The sequence below is a fragment of the Psammomys obesus genome, unplaced genomic scaffold (genome assembly GCF_907164565.1).
Source record: "Psammomys obesus unplaced genomic scaffold, mPsaObe1.curated_primary_1811, whole genome shotgun sequence".
NCBI classification, from domain to species: domain Eukaryota; kingdom Metazoa; phylum Chordata; class Mammalia; order Rodentia; family Muridae; genus Psammomys; species Psammomys obesus.
In genome coordinates, this window is record NW_026596046.1 from 29,049,551 (window position 1) to 29,065,795 (window position 16,245).

Below are 16,245 nucleotides of genomic sequence, written 5' to 3' on the forward strand. Positions count from 1 at the left end.
TCTTTTCTGGTCTAATTTATTGGGTGTTCTGTAGGCCTCTTGTATTCTTATTGGCCTCTCCTTTAAGTTGGGGAAATTTTCTTTAATTATTTTGTTGAAAATATTTTCTGGTCCTTGGAGCAGGGAATCTTCTTTTTCCCCTACACCTATTATTCTTAGGTTTTGTCTTTTTATGTTGTCTTGAATTTCTTGGATGGTCTTGTCAGGAATTTTTTAGATTTAGCATTTTCTTTGACAGATACATCGATTTCTTCCATTGTATCTTCCACACCTGAGATTCTTTCTTCCATCTCTTGTAGTCTATTGGTTATGCTTACCTCTGTAGTTCCTGATTTTTTTTTTTCCCTAAGTTCTTTCTCTCCACAATTTCCTCCATTTGTGTTTTCTTTAATTTTTCCAATTCTATCTTCAGGTCTTGAGCCATTTTGTTGATTTCCTTCACCTGTTTGACTGTATTTTTCTGTTTTTCCTTCAATTCCTTCAGCTGTTTGTTTGAACAATCTTCTGTTTCTTTTATTTCTTTCAGTGATTTAAGTATTTCCTCTCTAAAGGCCACAGACTGTTTGGCTGCAACTTCCTGTATTTCTTCACGGATGGCCTTTATCTCTTTATCTTCTATTTCTTTACAGATTGCCATAATCTGTTTGTTTTTATCTTCCTCTAGCTCTTTACGCATTTTATTTGTTTCCTCTGTTATCCTCTTCATGAGCATAGGTGTTAGGTCATCTTCTTGAATTTCAATTATGCTGGGGTGTCCAGGGTTACTTGCCCCTGGATAACTGGGTTCTGGAGATGCCATATTGCTCTGTCTTTTGTTGGTTGAGCTTTTATGCTGGCCTCTACCCATTGGGCTATCTTAGGTGTTGGGTGTTAGTTTCTGGTGGTTCCTGGAATCCTGTGGTAGAGAGAATTCCCTTGGCAGGAAGATGGTTTTTCCTGGAGGAAGCCGCCTCAGCTTTTTGGGTATGGTCACTGCATGGCCGGTGTTTTTCAGGAGTTGCCATAGCTCATCTCAGGCCTAGAGACCTGGGTGGTAACTGTGGTCCTTGTTAGTTGAGAGGGCTCTCCTCTCACCCAGAGAAGTCCTGGAGACAGCTTCCCTACTTCTGGGTTTCTTGCTGTAAATTTAGTGATCTGCTGCTGTAACCTATGTGTCCCTTGGTTTAGTGAGTTTTGTTAGGGTTAACTCTTTGCCCCTTGGAGCATTATCTGGGGGTTGATCTCGGGGATCCCAGGCTTCTGTAGGTTTGAGGTTGGGGCCTTATGCCTCAGTACCCTAGTGGTAATCTGTGGCAGATGAGTACCACTCTCCTAGTAGCAGCAGGCTAGCTGGTGCACAGCAGGTCCCTGGGTTGGGCCGGTCTGCGGGACCTTTTCCATGTATATACTGGTTGGCCTAGTTGTGTCCCTGTTTCCTTCTTTCCTTCCCTGTGGGGTTTACTCCCAACAGGGACTCTCAGTCTCTGTTGCCCTGGGGGGCACAGCTCTGTCTGTGCCGGAGAGCTGGGCACACAGCAAGTCTCTGTCCCTGTGCTCACAGCTGGAGCCCAGATCAGTGATGGTGGCTCACACCCGCCATTCTGCAAGACCTTTTCCTCCAGGGAAAAACTGGGTGACCCAAGGCCAGTACCATTTTCTTCCTTCCCTGTGGGTTTTTCTCGTAACTGGGACTCCAGTCTCTGGTGTTTTTGTGCCCGCCATTCAGCCTGGGAAGGTGATAAGGGCAGGTAGGCATGTGGCTCTGGTCTGGCAACCTAGTGCCTGTGCGACCCAGGATCCCTTCCAAGTTCTGGCTGGGGGACCTGAGTGTGGACCTGACTATTTCCCACGCTGTGGGGGTTTTCTCTCACCTGGGAAACAAGATCGCTGTTGTTTTAGGGCCCAGAGTTCAGTCTCTTGGTCGCTGTATGGTGATGTTGTCCTGCTCCTCAGACGCAGTATTCTCCTGGCGCCGCCATCTTGTTCCTGCTTATTTCTTATAAATGATTATTTTGATATAGATGGCACTCCCAAAGAAGTTGAAATAATTTTCACTTTCATCAACAGTGCATGTTGATATTTTACACTCTTTTATTTTATTTTATTTTATTTTTTTCTTATCAGTTACAATTTTATTAACTCTGTATCCCAGCCGTGTCCCGATCCCTCATTCCCTCCCAGTCCCTCCCTCCCTCATCTCCACCCTGCCCCTTGCCAAGTCCACTGATAAGGGGGAACCTCCTCCCCATTCATCTGATCCTGTTTTATCAGGTATCTTCAGGACTGGCTGCAAAGCTCTCCTCTGTGGCCTAACAGGACTGCTCCTCCCTTGGGGGGTGGGGAGGCCAAAGAGCCAGTCATTGAGTTCCTGTTAGAAATAGTCCTTGTTCCCCTCACTATGGGAAACCAATTGGTTACTGAGTTACCACAGGCTACATCTGAGCAGAGGTTCTAGGTTACATTCATACATGGTCCTTGGTTGCATGTCAGTCTCAGAAAAGACCCTGTGCTCAGATATGTTTGGTCCTTGTGGAGCTCCTATCCTTTCCACATCAGACTAACTCCCCTTCTTTCTTATGATTCCCTGTACTCTGCCAAAGGTTTGGTCATGAGTCTTTGCTTTGAAAACACTGCTAGTTAGAGTTTTTCGAATGCGCTCAGTGGACTCCTGTCAATGTTTAATGTGCATCCCATCTGTCTTTCAAAACGAGGATTGATAATCTTACCCCATGTCCGCTCTCTTGATTATCTTTTTTAGGTGTATAGATTTCATTATGTTTATCATATCTTATAGGTCTATATAAGTGAGTATATACCGTGTTTGTCTTTCTCCTTCTGGGATATTTCACTCAAGATGATCTTTTCTAGATCCCACCATTTGCCTGCAAATTTCATGATTTCCTCCTTTTTGATTGCTGAGTAGTATTCCATTGTGTAAAAATACCACAATTTCTGTACCCATTCCTCCGTTGATGGACATCTGGGTTGTTTCCAGGTTCTGGCTATTACAAATAAAGCTGCTATAAACATGGTTGAGGAAATATCTCTTTTGTGTACTTGAGCAAACTTTGGGTATATACCTAGCAGTGGTATAGCTGGGTCTTGAGGAAGCACTATTCCTAATTGTCTTAGAAAGCGCCAGATAGATTTCCAGAGTGGTTGAACCAATTTACATTCCCACCAGCAGTGGAGGAGGGTTCCCCTTTCTCCACAACCTCTCCAGCATGTGTTGTCCCTTGAGTTTTTCATTTTGGCCATTCTGATGGGTGTAAGGTGATATCTCAGGGTCATTTTGATTTGCATTTCCCTGATGGCTAATGAGGATGAGCATTTCTTTAAGTGTTTCTCTGCCATTCGATATTCCTCTGTCAAGAATTCTCTGTTTAGCTCTGTTCCCATTTTTTAATTGGATTACTTGGTTTGCTGCTTTTCAGCTTCTTTAGTTCTTTGTATATACTCGATATTAGTCCTCTGTCAGATAAAGGGTTAGTGAAGATTCTTTCCCAATCTGTAGGCAGGTGTTTTGTTTTTCACTCTTTCCTATGCCATGTACAATATGGTAAATTGCTAGTTTGATTTGTATTTTTGTAATTATAATTAGTATGAGGATTTTTTTTTTATATAGAAGACTAGCTCATTTCTATTTGTTATTGTTTTATGTTGGATTCTTTCACTTAAAACTGTTATTTTATATGTGAAAATGGTCTGGTTGTATATATCTCTAAGTGAAGTTATCTCCCTATATTAGAAGGTTCATGGATTAGCCTTACTTTAATCAAGTCTAGACAAATGTCTCAACATTCTACCTGAGGAATATCAAACATGTTTCCAAGAAACACCTTATATTGTCTTTATGAGAGAGTCAAGCTTGAACAGTTAAAATGTGAAACTTTATTTGTATATATTTTGTGTAAAATAAATCCCTTGTGTTGAATTTATTAGGTTTCTAGGGGTTAAGAATGGAATGGGAGGGGCATAGAGGGAGAAAAGGTGGGGAAAGGGGAAACTGGGAGGTGACAAGGGAAGGGGCCACTGCTGAGATACAAATTGAATAAACTGTAATAATTAAATTTTTAAAATAAAAAAATGTATGATACTAAGTGGTCAGAAAGTAACTGAAGAAAATTTCCAGTGACCAGTCAGATCATAACTCAAGAAAACTTCATTCTGGACATACCTACCCAATTCCCTAAAATATCTAACTGGAGGAAATGTTAGCCTTCATGGCATCTTCCCACAGGATTCTCAAGCCCATTTGTTAAGGAAATGCTGGTGATCAACTTATGTGCTGCTTGTCTCTCTATCCTTTCACCCTTCTTTAATAATTAATCTCCTGAATCTGAAAAGTCTAGGAACAAATTATGGAAGGGATACACTATAGAAAATCAGGAAAGGAAAGCTGACTCTCTTGCAGCTTCTGTCCTCATGGAATGATGCTTCCCAGATATGGCTCAGTGGATAAAGCCACTAACAGTCAAGCCTGACAACATAACTTTGATACCCAGAGCCTACATGGTGGAAGTGTCAGATTGACTCCTCTGTCTTGTGTTCTAGATACACACTAGGCACATCCATAAAAAATAACCCATATCATAAATTATTAAATAAATATATATGTTCATTAAACTTTAGTGTACCAAAACATATAACACACATATAAAAATATATCTATTATTGACTGTTGACCTATTTAAAATTAAACAGAGAAAACTTTTGGAGAAAAGATGTTTATGTCTAAATGTCAACAGCTTAATGGTAATGGCATCAGCTAATGAATGTACAGATGTTTCAATATATATTTCTCATCCCTAATAATTACAAGTTACATGTTTAGAAGATAGTAATCATTAAGGCCATAGTTTGCTGTAAAATGGAGTTAAAAGAAAATGTCCTTATATGTGAACATAATATTAATAATAGTTTGACAACTTGATTGCCTGCTCTTTGATCACTTGCCCTGGCAATGAGGCCTTCCCAGGCCACAGAGGAAGAGGAGCCAGGGAGCTCTAATGAGTCTTGAACAGCTATGGGCAGATGGCAGAGGAGGAAAACTGTCCTTTTCAGTGAACTAGGGAAAGGGGATATGGGGAAAAGGGGAGGAGGGTGGGACTAGAAGGGGTTGAGGGAAAGAGCTTCAATTGGCATATATAGTGAATAAATTATAAAAACATAAAAACAAAACAAAAATTCCCACATATAACTACAACAAAACAATTTTCAGTGTTGTTTTTCTTCCTTTCCTTCCTTCCTTCTTTCCTTCCTTCCTTCCTTCCTTCCTTCCTTCCTTCCTTCCTTCCTTCTTTCCTTCCTTCCTTCCTTTCCTTCCTTCTTTCCTTCCTTCCTTCCTTCCTTCCTTCCTTCCTTCCTTCCTTCCTTCCTTCCTTCCTTCCTCCCTCCCTTCCTCCCTCTCTCCCTCCTTTCTTTCTTTCTTTCTTTCTTTCTTTCTTTCTTTCTTTCTTTCTTCCCTTCTTTCCTTCCTTCTTTTCTTCCTTCCTTGTCTTCTTTCATTTTCTCTCTCTCTTCCTTTCTTTCTTCTTTTCTCATATACACATTATGACTGCAGTTTCTCTTCATGTCACTCCTCCCAGTATCACTCCCCATCTCCACTTCCCTTCTCTCCCAAATCCACTCCTCCTCCATTCCTCTTCAGGAAACAGCAGGCCTCCAAGAGATAGAAACCAAATATGGCATAACAAGTTTTAATAAGTCTAGGCACAAACCCTCATATCAAGGCTGGATGAGGCAACCCAGTAGGAGGACAAGGGTCCCAAGAACAGTGAAAAGAATCAGAGACATCCACTTCTCCCACTGTAAGGAGTCCCACAAGAACACCATATATATGAAGAAGACCATATATATGAAGAAGAACACCATAACATATATGAAGAAGACCTAGCACAGACCCAGTGCAGCCTCTACGGTTGTCACTTTAGACTCTTTGAACCCCTATGTGCCCTGGCTAGTTGCTTCTGTGGGCTGTGTTCTCTTGGTGTCACCGACCCCTCTGGTTCCTGCAATCCTTCTTCCTAATATAATGTGTGGTTGTGGGTAACTGCATCTGCTACAATCGGTTGCTTGATGAAGCCTCACTGATGGCAACCCAGCTAGGCACCAATCTATGAGTACAGCAGAATGTAATTGGAAATAAGTTCATCGACTTAATTTTTTGCCACTCATGTTTGGTTCTATTCTGGGTCCCTGGGATATCCAGCCTCAAGTTCCTGACATTCAGGCAGTGTTGGGCATCACTTCGCTCTCATAGTGTGGGCCTCAGGTTAGACTAGGCATTGCGTGGCCACTCCCAGAAGTTCTGTGCTACCATTGTCCAAGCACAACCTGAAGGAAGGACAAATTGTAGGCCAAAGGTTTTGTGGCTGGACTAAAGTCTGAGACCCTCAACAGGAAAACTTGCTTGGTTACAGAAGATGGCCTTTCAGGTTCTATATTCTCCCATTACTAGGGTCAGCCTTTTAGATTCCAGAGAGTTTCCAGTGTACTGTGACCACATTGTCCACCAACTGCCCTCTCCCAATTCTAGTCATCTCTCCCCATCCTCTCTTCCTCCATCCCTCCCCAATGCAGGCTCTTCCTTCATGTTCACATTTCCATCTGCCCCGAGCCTACCTAGTATAGTCTATTTCCTCTGCCTTAGGAGGTCCACACACCCTTTCTTGTTACTTAACCTGTCTAGGTCTGTGGCTTATAGCATGATTATCTTTTCCTTTACAGCTGTCCACTTATAAGTAAGTACATACCATGTTTGTCTTCCTCATCTGGGTTACCTCAATAAGGATGTTTTTGTCTACTTCCATTCAATTGCCTGCAAAGTCTGCGATGTTATTTTTTAACACTCAAGTAATACTCTATTGTGTAAATGTACCACATTTTTCTTTACCCATCCTTCAGTTGAGGGACTTCCAGGTTGTTTCATATATTAAAACAAACAAACAAACAAACAAAAAGACAACTTTTCAGTAAAGAGGGTTTCAGCGCAAAATAATTTGGCCTGATATCTCCCGTCACAATGGCATGTAAGCCAAGTGTATTCGGTATAAAATGACTTTTGAAATGTCCTACCCGGAACATATTTCAATGTGGTCAAGCATAACCTGCTGCAGGTTTGGGTCTTCCATAATACCACAAGGACAAACAACTGCTATTGCACCAGGTACTGTGTTGTCAGCACTTTTGGCATTTAATTTTCATACTCTGTTGTGTCTATAAGAAATTTTCTGTGTCTTTTGTACTCATGAACACCTTCATCTTCAGTTTTGGGCAGGAAACCTGAGATAATCATCTGTTCCGTATGAAATGGGTATGTAATAATTTTTGTCATTTATAAGTATATTTTTATTTAATTTTTTCATACAATATATTTTGATCATATTTTTCTCTTTCCCAAACTCTTCTCACCAGCTCCTCACTTGCCTATGTACCTAGCATTTCATGTTTCCTCTCAAAACAAAGAAATAAACAAAACTCAAAAAAAAAAAAAAAACCAAGAGGACAATAATGTACCAAACCAAATATGAACACACACACATACACAATAAAAAAACAGAGACTTTTTTTTTCTGTTGGCCAATTATTCCAAAACCATTCCCTCTATATCCAGGGGTCTACATAGGAGAGATAGAACATTTGTAAAAGCAAGAAGCAGTGGAAGACTCCAGGAAAATTGCATCTTCTAGACAAAACAGGATGGATATAGATGTGAATTCACAGAGACTGTGACAATAAACACAAGAACTGCCCATGTCAAAACTGAACAAAATCTTAACAATCCTGGGAATGGGAAGCAGACACAAAGTCCCACCCTCCACTAAGAAAATATTTGCAATTGATAGTTGCTGGGAAACAGAAATAAATTTTCTCCAATTGCATGATGCTGCATACAATAAACACGTCTTAATTACTATTGAAGACATTACTGTAGTGGGTGAGCAGATGGCTCCCTTAGTCAAGTCCTTGCTTTACAAGCATGAGGATTTTGAGTTCTATTTTTGAACCTATATTTTAAAAGACTACCTTGGTGCCATATCTTTGTAGCCTCAATACAGGGGAGAAAGCAGCAGGCAGATCCTGTACCATGTTAGCCAGCTAGGCTAACTAAGTCAGTGAGCTCCAGATCAATGGCAGATCCTGTCTCAAAAACATGAGGTGATTGATATCCTGAGGATCTCTGGCTTCTGTATGTACACACACACACACACACACACACACACACACACACACACACACACACTATTCTAGTTTCACTTTTATTTGACTCTAACAAGAATGAATTAGAACAAAAAAATCCTTAAGGACACCAAGTTGTTTCTCCATGCCTGAAATGATGTTGTATGTAAATATGAATGAGAATTACAGGGATGGAATAAACTATTACAGACAAGGGCAAGCCAAGCTAAATGTTGGTAAAACCTCATACTCAGTGATAAATTTTCATCCTTCCTGACACCAACAGTCTTTATAGAATGGAAAGTAAAACATAAGGACATAAGCACCTTGTCATTTTAAGTTTAATATTAAAATCAAATCATGATAAGAATGTTTTCACATGCCTATCACTTTTTAAATCATCTTTCTAAGGTATTAGTCCAGTTTTAGTCCTTGTTTATCAGTTTGTTTTGAGGCAGGTTTCACTCACTCTTTAGCCAAGACAGGCTAAACTCACTGTCTTGAAACCTACCCCAAGCTAGCATCTATGGTGATTCTTTGATTCAGAAAACTCAGGTGCTAGTATTACAGCAATGTGCCATTATGTATCGCTTCGTTGACTATTTTTATTGAGTTTTCTTGACTGTCAAAAGCTGTTTCTTAAACTTCATATACTTTTCAGGAAAGCATTCTGTCATAAATTGGAATGTTATTCTTTCTGATCTTTTATCTTTCCTCTTTTCAGTATGTTCATAGAGTAGAAGTATTTTCTGTTTTGTCTTGTTTTTTTTTCTATTTCAGTCCTCCAAAGATTTTATTATAGAAGTCTTTCTCATTTATGATTATATTTTTTCTTGGTTTTTTTTTTTCTTTTTCACTTTATATCCCGTTAGTAGTCTCCTCCCTCCTCTCCTCTCCCTACTTTTCCACCCTTACTAGAGTACCCACATGTAGATTTAGCTGCCTGTCAGTTACATCTGAGAAAAGGGGCTAAGTGCTCTCCATGTGTGGCCCTTGGTTGATGCATCAGTCTCTACAGGACACCCAGGGCCCAGGTTTGTTGGCTCTGTTGGTCTTCTTATGGAGCTCCTGTCCCCTCTGGGTACTTCTGTACCCTCAGTCTTCCGTAAGACTCCATGTGCTCTATCCAAAGTTTGGCTGTGAGTCTCAGCATCTGCTTAAATCCCTTGCTGGGTGAAATCTTTCAGAGGAAAATCCAGAAGTTCTAAGTTTTGAGAATATTCAACATAGGTAGGAATATCAATGCTTAGTATTGTCTCTGGGTGAGTAATTCCCCACAGACATATCACAATAGACAGCTACTCATAAATTAAACTATCTTCCTAAGAGCTGAGGGAAGAAGTGAGATTATAGCGCTCGTCTCCTGCATAACAAAACAAAATACATACTTTTAAAAATTTAGCTATATCTTGGGTGAAATAATTTTACTTATGAATTACATAAAACCACATGAATAAATATTTCTTATTATATAGTAAATGCATATTTTGTCTAGTAAATAAAATAGCAATGACTATGATGAGATTGTGGATATATTATCCAAGACAAACAAGTATGATTCAAAGGGTTGATGCTCAGTCAAAACACCTTAGAAAGATAAATGATAATAAAGACAGAAAATAATAATAATAAAAAAAAATCAAGGTTCCACCAAAGACGCTAAGATGATTTCACATGGGTATGAAGGAACAAATTCAAGGAATAAAGTAGAAGTGAAAAATGATTCAGAGGCTTCTGAAACATAATAAAATTAGTAACTCAAAATGAGAGAAATAAGGGAAACTTTAGTGAAAGTATAACACTGATGAAGTTTCTTGATCATGATTTTGTTGGTATGATAGCACATAGAGATTGCTAATTGTGCAGTACTGTGCTCAACTTTAATCCTTCGGAATTTTCATTTTGTTTTGTTTTATTAAAGACATGGTTTCTCCATGTAGCCTTGGCTGTCCTGGACTCACTTTGTAGACCAGGCTAACCTGGAACTCACAGAGATACGCCTGCCTCTGCCTCCCAGAGGCATGCATCACCACTCCCAGATTCTTTGGGATGTCTTAATCTCTAATAATAAACATTCAGGATTATTCAGTAAATGTATTTGAGAATTATTAATGTGATGCAGACATAATCACATGCAAGTGAGTTCCATCCCACAGATTACAGTATTCAGCATGAATACAGTGAGCTAATAGTGCCACGATTTGCCTTGCATATTCCAGTGCGGTAGGCATGACAGTGCAGTAAAAAAGAATAGAAAGAGTGTTCAATGAAATTGAATAAACTAAGTGAAAATCTAAATGTGGAAGAATGTACTACTATCTCTGAACACCTTTTAGTATAATTAATTACTTTATTGAGCAGCCACAATGTAAGATACATGTTAATTCAAAGAACAGTTAGGAAACATACAATTTGAAATACTTTGCCCAACTGAGAGAAACAAGCTAAATCAGGCCTGGGAAACTGTCCACAGAATCCAAAAACAAAATTTAGTGTTCTTTCTATTTCTGTCCACAGAATCCAAAAACAAAATTTAGTGTTCTTTCTATAAAGCTATATATTTCTGCTTAACTCTATGCTTTATTAGCTACAACAATGCCAACAGTTGGTGGCTCACTTTGCATATATTGATTATTTTCATATTCATGCAAATTCTGAAGCTCCAGTAGAATAGCATGAGTTTACAGCAGAAAATAGTATCTTTTGCAGTGTGTACATTTATGGATAAACTTAATCATGTATTAGTAGGTTAAGTAATCACATTATAAATGTATTCATTATGTTGCCACACCACTGTAGCCCACAATGCTTACTGAAGTAAAGGTATCTTCAGGAAATTTCTGATTCTGTGTTTTCATTGTGCATGCTTTTCTTGTACTTTTCCTTTGTTTTGTTTTACTCTTGTTTTTCTTTTATATTTAACTGTTTGCTCTCTAAAAATAAATAAATAAATAGATAGATAGATAGAATTTGTAGTACGAGGTTTAGAAAAGTGGGGCAGATCTGGAAGTTTCATTTAGTGACAAGAGATAGCCATTTAGGACTCCTCCCGATTATTTGAAGACTTCGTTAGCATCTCCTTTATATACTTTATAAGAAGTTTCCACTGAGCTAGGTTTCATGCCAGCCTTCTAATGCCCTTCAGTTCTAGCTGTAATCCTTCTCTCCATACCCTCTTCCATCCCCCTCACTAAATGATTCTTCTTTTCCTGGAAGAAGACTTTTTTTAAGAGAACACCATTAATGAACACACTAAGATCTTCATTAATATTGGGAAGGGAAGAGGATATAGGTTTGAGGGATGGAATAAGGAAGACACAACTGGAATTGAGGGGCATTTGAGGGATGATATGGAAACCTACTGCAGTTAAAACTTCAGTGTGAAGGTAATCTAAATAAAGTCTTCTAGTAATGTTAGAACTGGTCATCTTGTGCAACCAAATAAGACTTCCAGTACCATGACTGGGTAGCATTCAATCAATTTGTTGGCCAAGGGATCCCATGTAAATCCTCAGACAACCTAAGATGTTGCCAAGACCTTAGGTTGTTCTCTGCAAATTGACTCTAGGCCCTATTGCTGAGGACAACACCCACACAACTCACTGAACATGGGTAAGTCAAGGTGGTGCCTACATGGATCCTTCACCCTTGACTTCTACTGTCTTTGGTGTGAAAAGAAACTGCAGGAAAAGAGAAACTTAAATGCCAACCAATCCACAAAACCTTTGAACTACAATCTGTCCTGCCTGTAAGATAGGCTAATGTAATGGTGGCACGGAACTTGTGAGAGTAGCCAACCGATGTCATATTGACTTAATTCCCACTCTACACAAACAACTGTTTGCGATGCAATAAAATTATGATTACCTGAGTTGTATCATTAAACACCCTGTGAGATACTTTTATACTTTCTGTGAATGAATCTCTCCCATCTAGAGTATTTTATTTGTATGATAAAGATAATTTTTAATTCTAATTTTTAGTGAAACATCTATTCTTGTAACTGTTTTATTTTTAAATAACTTTCTCAACATGGCACGTGTATTTGTCTGTTTTGCTCAAAGATGCACAACCTTTAGATTTCTGGGCCTTATATCACTAAAGAGTTGCACCTTTTTTGTGTGTATGTTTAGGGCGTAGTGTTTGTGTGAGACCCTGCACCCATGGGTGTGGTCAAGATGGACAGTGATCATTCTTAGGTGTCTATTCTCCATTTAACTTTTTTTTTTGAGATAGAGTCTCACGGTGAAGGCAGAGTTCACAGGCTAGCAAAGTTGCCTTTTCAGAAAGCTCTGGGAATCATTCTGTCTATGATAGCCGGTTTTAGCAAGCACTACTGAAGCTGAAGTTTACATATGATCTGGGGATCCAAACTGAGGTTCCCATTGTTAGGCAATAGCATATACATCACAGAGTCCAAGTCCTGGGTTTATTTCTTTTTAAAAAAAATATTTATTTCTTTATATCAATTACAGTTTATTTACTTTGTAGCCCAGCTGTATTCCCCCATCTCATTTCCTCCCAATCCCACCTTCCCTCCCTCATCTCCTCCCATGCCCCTCTCCAAGACAATTGATAGGGGAGATCCTCCTCCCCTTCCATCTGACCCTAGCTTATCAGGTTTGATGAGGGCTGGCTGCATTGTCCTCCTCTGTGGCCTGGCAAGGCTGCTCCCCCCCCTGGGGGTGGTGGTCAAAAAGCCCACCACTGAGTTCATGTCAGAGACGGTTGCTGTCTTGATGCGCTTTGTTAGCTGATCAGGTGTGATGCTACTCCAGGTTACAACTCACTCCTCTCCATATTTCTATTGCTTATGTCCTCTCGTTCACTGACCTGGGTCAGATGAACAACTGCACAATGGGACTGACGGTTCTTATATTCTTGGGGCTGCTAATTAAGCAAAAATATTCAAGGAAAAGTGTGTCCAGTGCTTCTTCCAGGAAATTCACTTTCAACTGTCACAGTCTAGCAAACTGTCTTAAGTTTCAGCTACGGCAGTTTACGTTCGCCAAGCTCCATTGTAAAGTTGAGTCCTCGGCTTTTATTGAAAGTCACTACCTGAACGAGCAACATAAAGTTGCTATTTTAGTAACAATAATCATGTTAGTGCAGATATTACAGCAGTGATGATCTCTCTCTTTAAACTCACACTAAGAAATCTAATAGAATTCAGTCATGGAAAACGTATTATTTCTTTGAGTAGTGGAAATATTTATCCAATGAATTATGTACTATTCTGTGTTGGCTGTGAGGAAACATATATCGAGTTTGGATGTCAGTACTGAAATTATTTTGCTCATTAAATTTAGGACATGTTGAGATTTATTCTACATGGCTCTATTTTTCTGTTGATATGTTATTATTTAATGCAACATGTTTAGAAACGATTTCATCCTTTCTTTCCCTCTACCTTCATGGCTCCCCTCTTCCCTTCTTTCTGTCCTCTTTCACTTCCTCCTCCTCTCTCTGTGTATTAAAAGATTATCAGCTTATGCTTGCTATATTTTCCAAAACATGATTGACATTCAGTTATTTTATGTCCAATGAAAAGTCCAAACAACGTAATAATGACAAATGATTTCTGCCTCTGCTCTTTTATGAAACAAGGTCATTATTCTCAATATGATAAGTGCCATTAAGTATTTCCAGGAAAAAGGCTATGTATGAAATGTCTGTAGGAAAAACTGCTAGTAGTAGTTAAAAGACAAAATATTATGAACTATAAATTATATTCATGGTAATTCCAAAGGCCATCTCTTTTTTTGAGAGTCTTCGATGATTAAATTATTTTAAATTATGAAAAGGGCAAAAAGTGATTCAGTGGTCTTGAAGAGTGTGCCAAAAAGAAAGGCAAAATGGGAAAAGATAAAGCAACTATAGGAGGAAACTTCAGTCAACTCTAAGTATGGAATTAAATTTTGTTGATTTTTTTTTATATCCACTGTGAATTTCAGGTTTCTCTATTGTTTGCGTCCCTGTCTAGATGTATAAGATAGACATACTTTACAGTGTATGTATCGAGAGTAAAAGGTACGTAAATGTTTGCGTATCTGCCGTTTGCTACCTGGGTTATTACATATAGCTTCTTACCTTCAGCTCATATGCCTTTCTTACTTATCCAGAAGTCACCACAGTTTTAGTCCTGTGACAATTGTTATTTATTAACTAATTAACACAGATGCACACTTGTGTTTGTCTTGTTTCATTTGATATTTTATTTATGATTTTCATTTATTAAATAAGCCAGTAGTTTACCTTTGTTCATATCCATATTGCATGAGCTCACTCTACCATATTGTTAGTATTACATTATTGAAAATTGTTTAGGCATCTGTTGCTGTTTGTTATTTTATGTTTGTTTTCTCTTTTCATTTTTATTTTTCTTTTTAGTTACAATTTGTTAACTCTGTGTCCAGCTGTATCCCGCTCCCTCATTCCCTCCCCCTCCCCACGCTTCCTCCCTGGTCTCCTCCCTGCCCCTTTCCATGTCCACTGAAAGGGGAGGACCCTTTCATTTGACCCTGTTTTATCAGGTATCTTCAAGGCTGGCTGCAAAGTCCTCCTCTGTGGCCTAACAGGACTGCTCCTCCCCTGGGGGGGGGGGGGAGGTCAAAGAGCCTGCCCTTGAGATCCTATTAGAAATAGTCCTTGTTCCCCTTACTTTGGAAAACTACTTGGTTACTGAGCTACCATGGGCCACATCCGAGCAGAAGTTCTATGTTATATCCATAGATGGTCCTTGGTTGAGTGTCAGTCTCAGAAAAGACCCTGTGCCCGGATATATTTGGTACTTGTAGAGCTCCTATCCTTTCCATATCATACTAACTTCCCTTCTTTCATATGATTCTCTGCACTCTGCCAAGGTTTGGTTATGAGTCTTAGTGTCTGCTTTGAAACACTTCTAGGTAGAGTCTTTCAGATGCCTTTTGCAGTAGACTCCTGTCATACATTCAATGCACATTCCATTTGTCTTTCTAAATGAGGATTGATCATCTTCACCCATGTCCACTTTCTTGATTATCTTCTTTAGGTGTGTAGATTTCATTATGTTTATCATATATTGTAGGTCTATATAAGCGAGTATATACCAAGTTTGTCTTTCTCCTTCTGGGATACTTCACTCAAAATGATCTTTTCTAGATCCCACCATTTGCCTCCAAATTTCATGCTTTCCTCCCTTTTGATTGCTGAGTAGTATTCCATTGTGTAAAAATATCACAATTTCTGTATCCATTCCTCCGTTGATGGACATCTGGGTTGTTTCCAAGTTCTGGCTATTACAAATAAAGCTGCTACAAACATGGTTTAACAAGTGTCCTTGTTGTGTACTTGAGCAAATTTTGGGTATATACTAGGAGTGGTATAGCTGGGTCTTGAGGTAGCACTACTCCTAGTTGTCTGAGAAAGCACCAGATTGACTTCCAAAGTGGTTGTACCAGTTTACATTCCCACCAGCAATGGAGGAGGGTTCCTCTTTCACCACAACCTCTCCAGCATGTGTTGTCACTTGAGTTTTTCATCTTGGCCATTCTGATAGGTGTAAGGTGAAATCTCAGGGTTGTTTTGATTTGCATTTCCCTAATGGCTAATGAGGTTGAACATTTCTTTAAGTGTTTCTCTGCCATTTGATGTTCCTCTTTCGAGAATTCTCTGTTTAGCTCCGTTCCCCATTTTTTAATGGGATTACTGTCTCCATATCTCTTCAACATAGTACTTGAAGTCCTAGCCAGAGCAATAAGACAACTAAAGGAGATCAAGGGGATACAAATCGGAAAGGAAGAGGTCAAAGTGTCACTATTTGCAGATGATATGATCGTATACATGAGCGACCCCAAATATTCAACCAGAGAACTCCTTCAGCTGATAAACACCTTCAGCAAAGTGGCAGGATACAAAATCAACTCAAATAAATCAGAAGCCCTCCTTTTCACCAAAGACAAAAAGGCTGAGAAAAAAATGAGGAAAACAACACCCTTCACAATAGCCACTGATAACATAAAGTACCTGGGTGTGACTCTAACCAAGCAAGTGAAAGACCTGTTTGAGAAAAACTTCAAGTCTCTGAAGAAAGAAATTGAAGAAGAT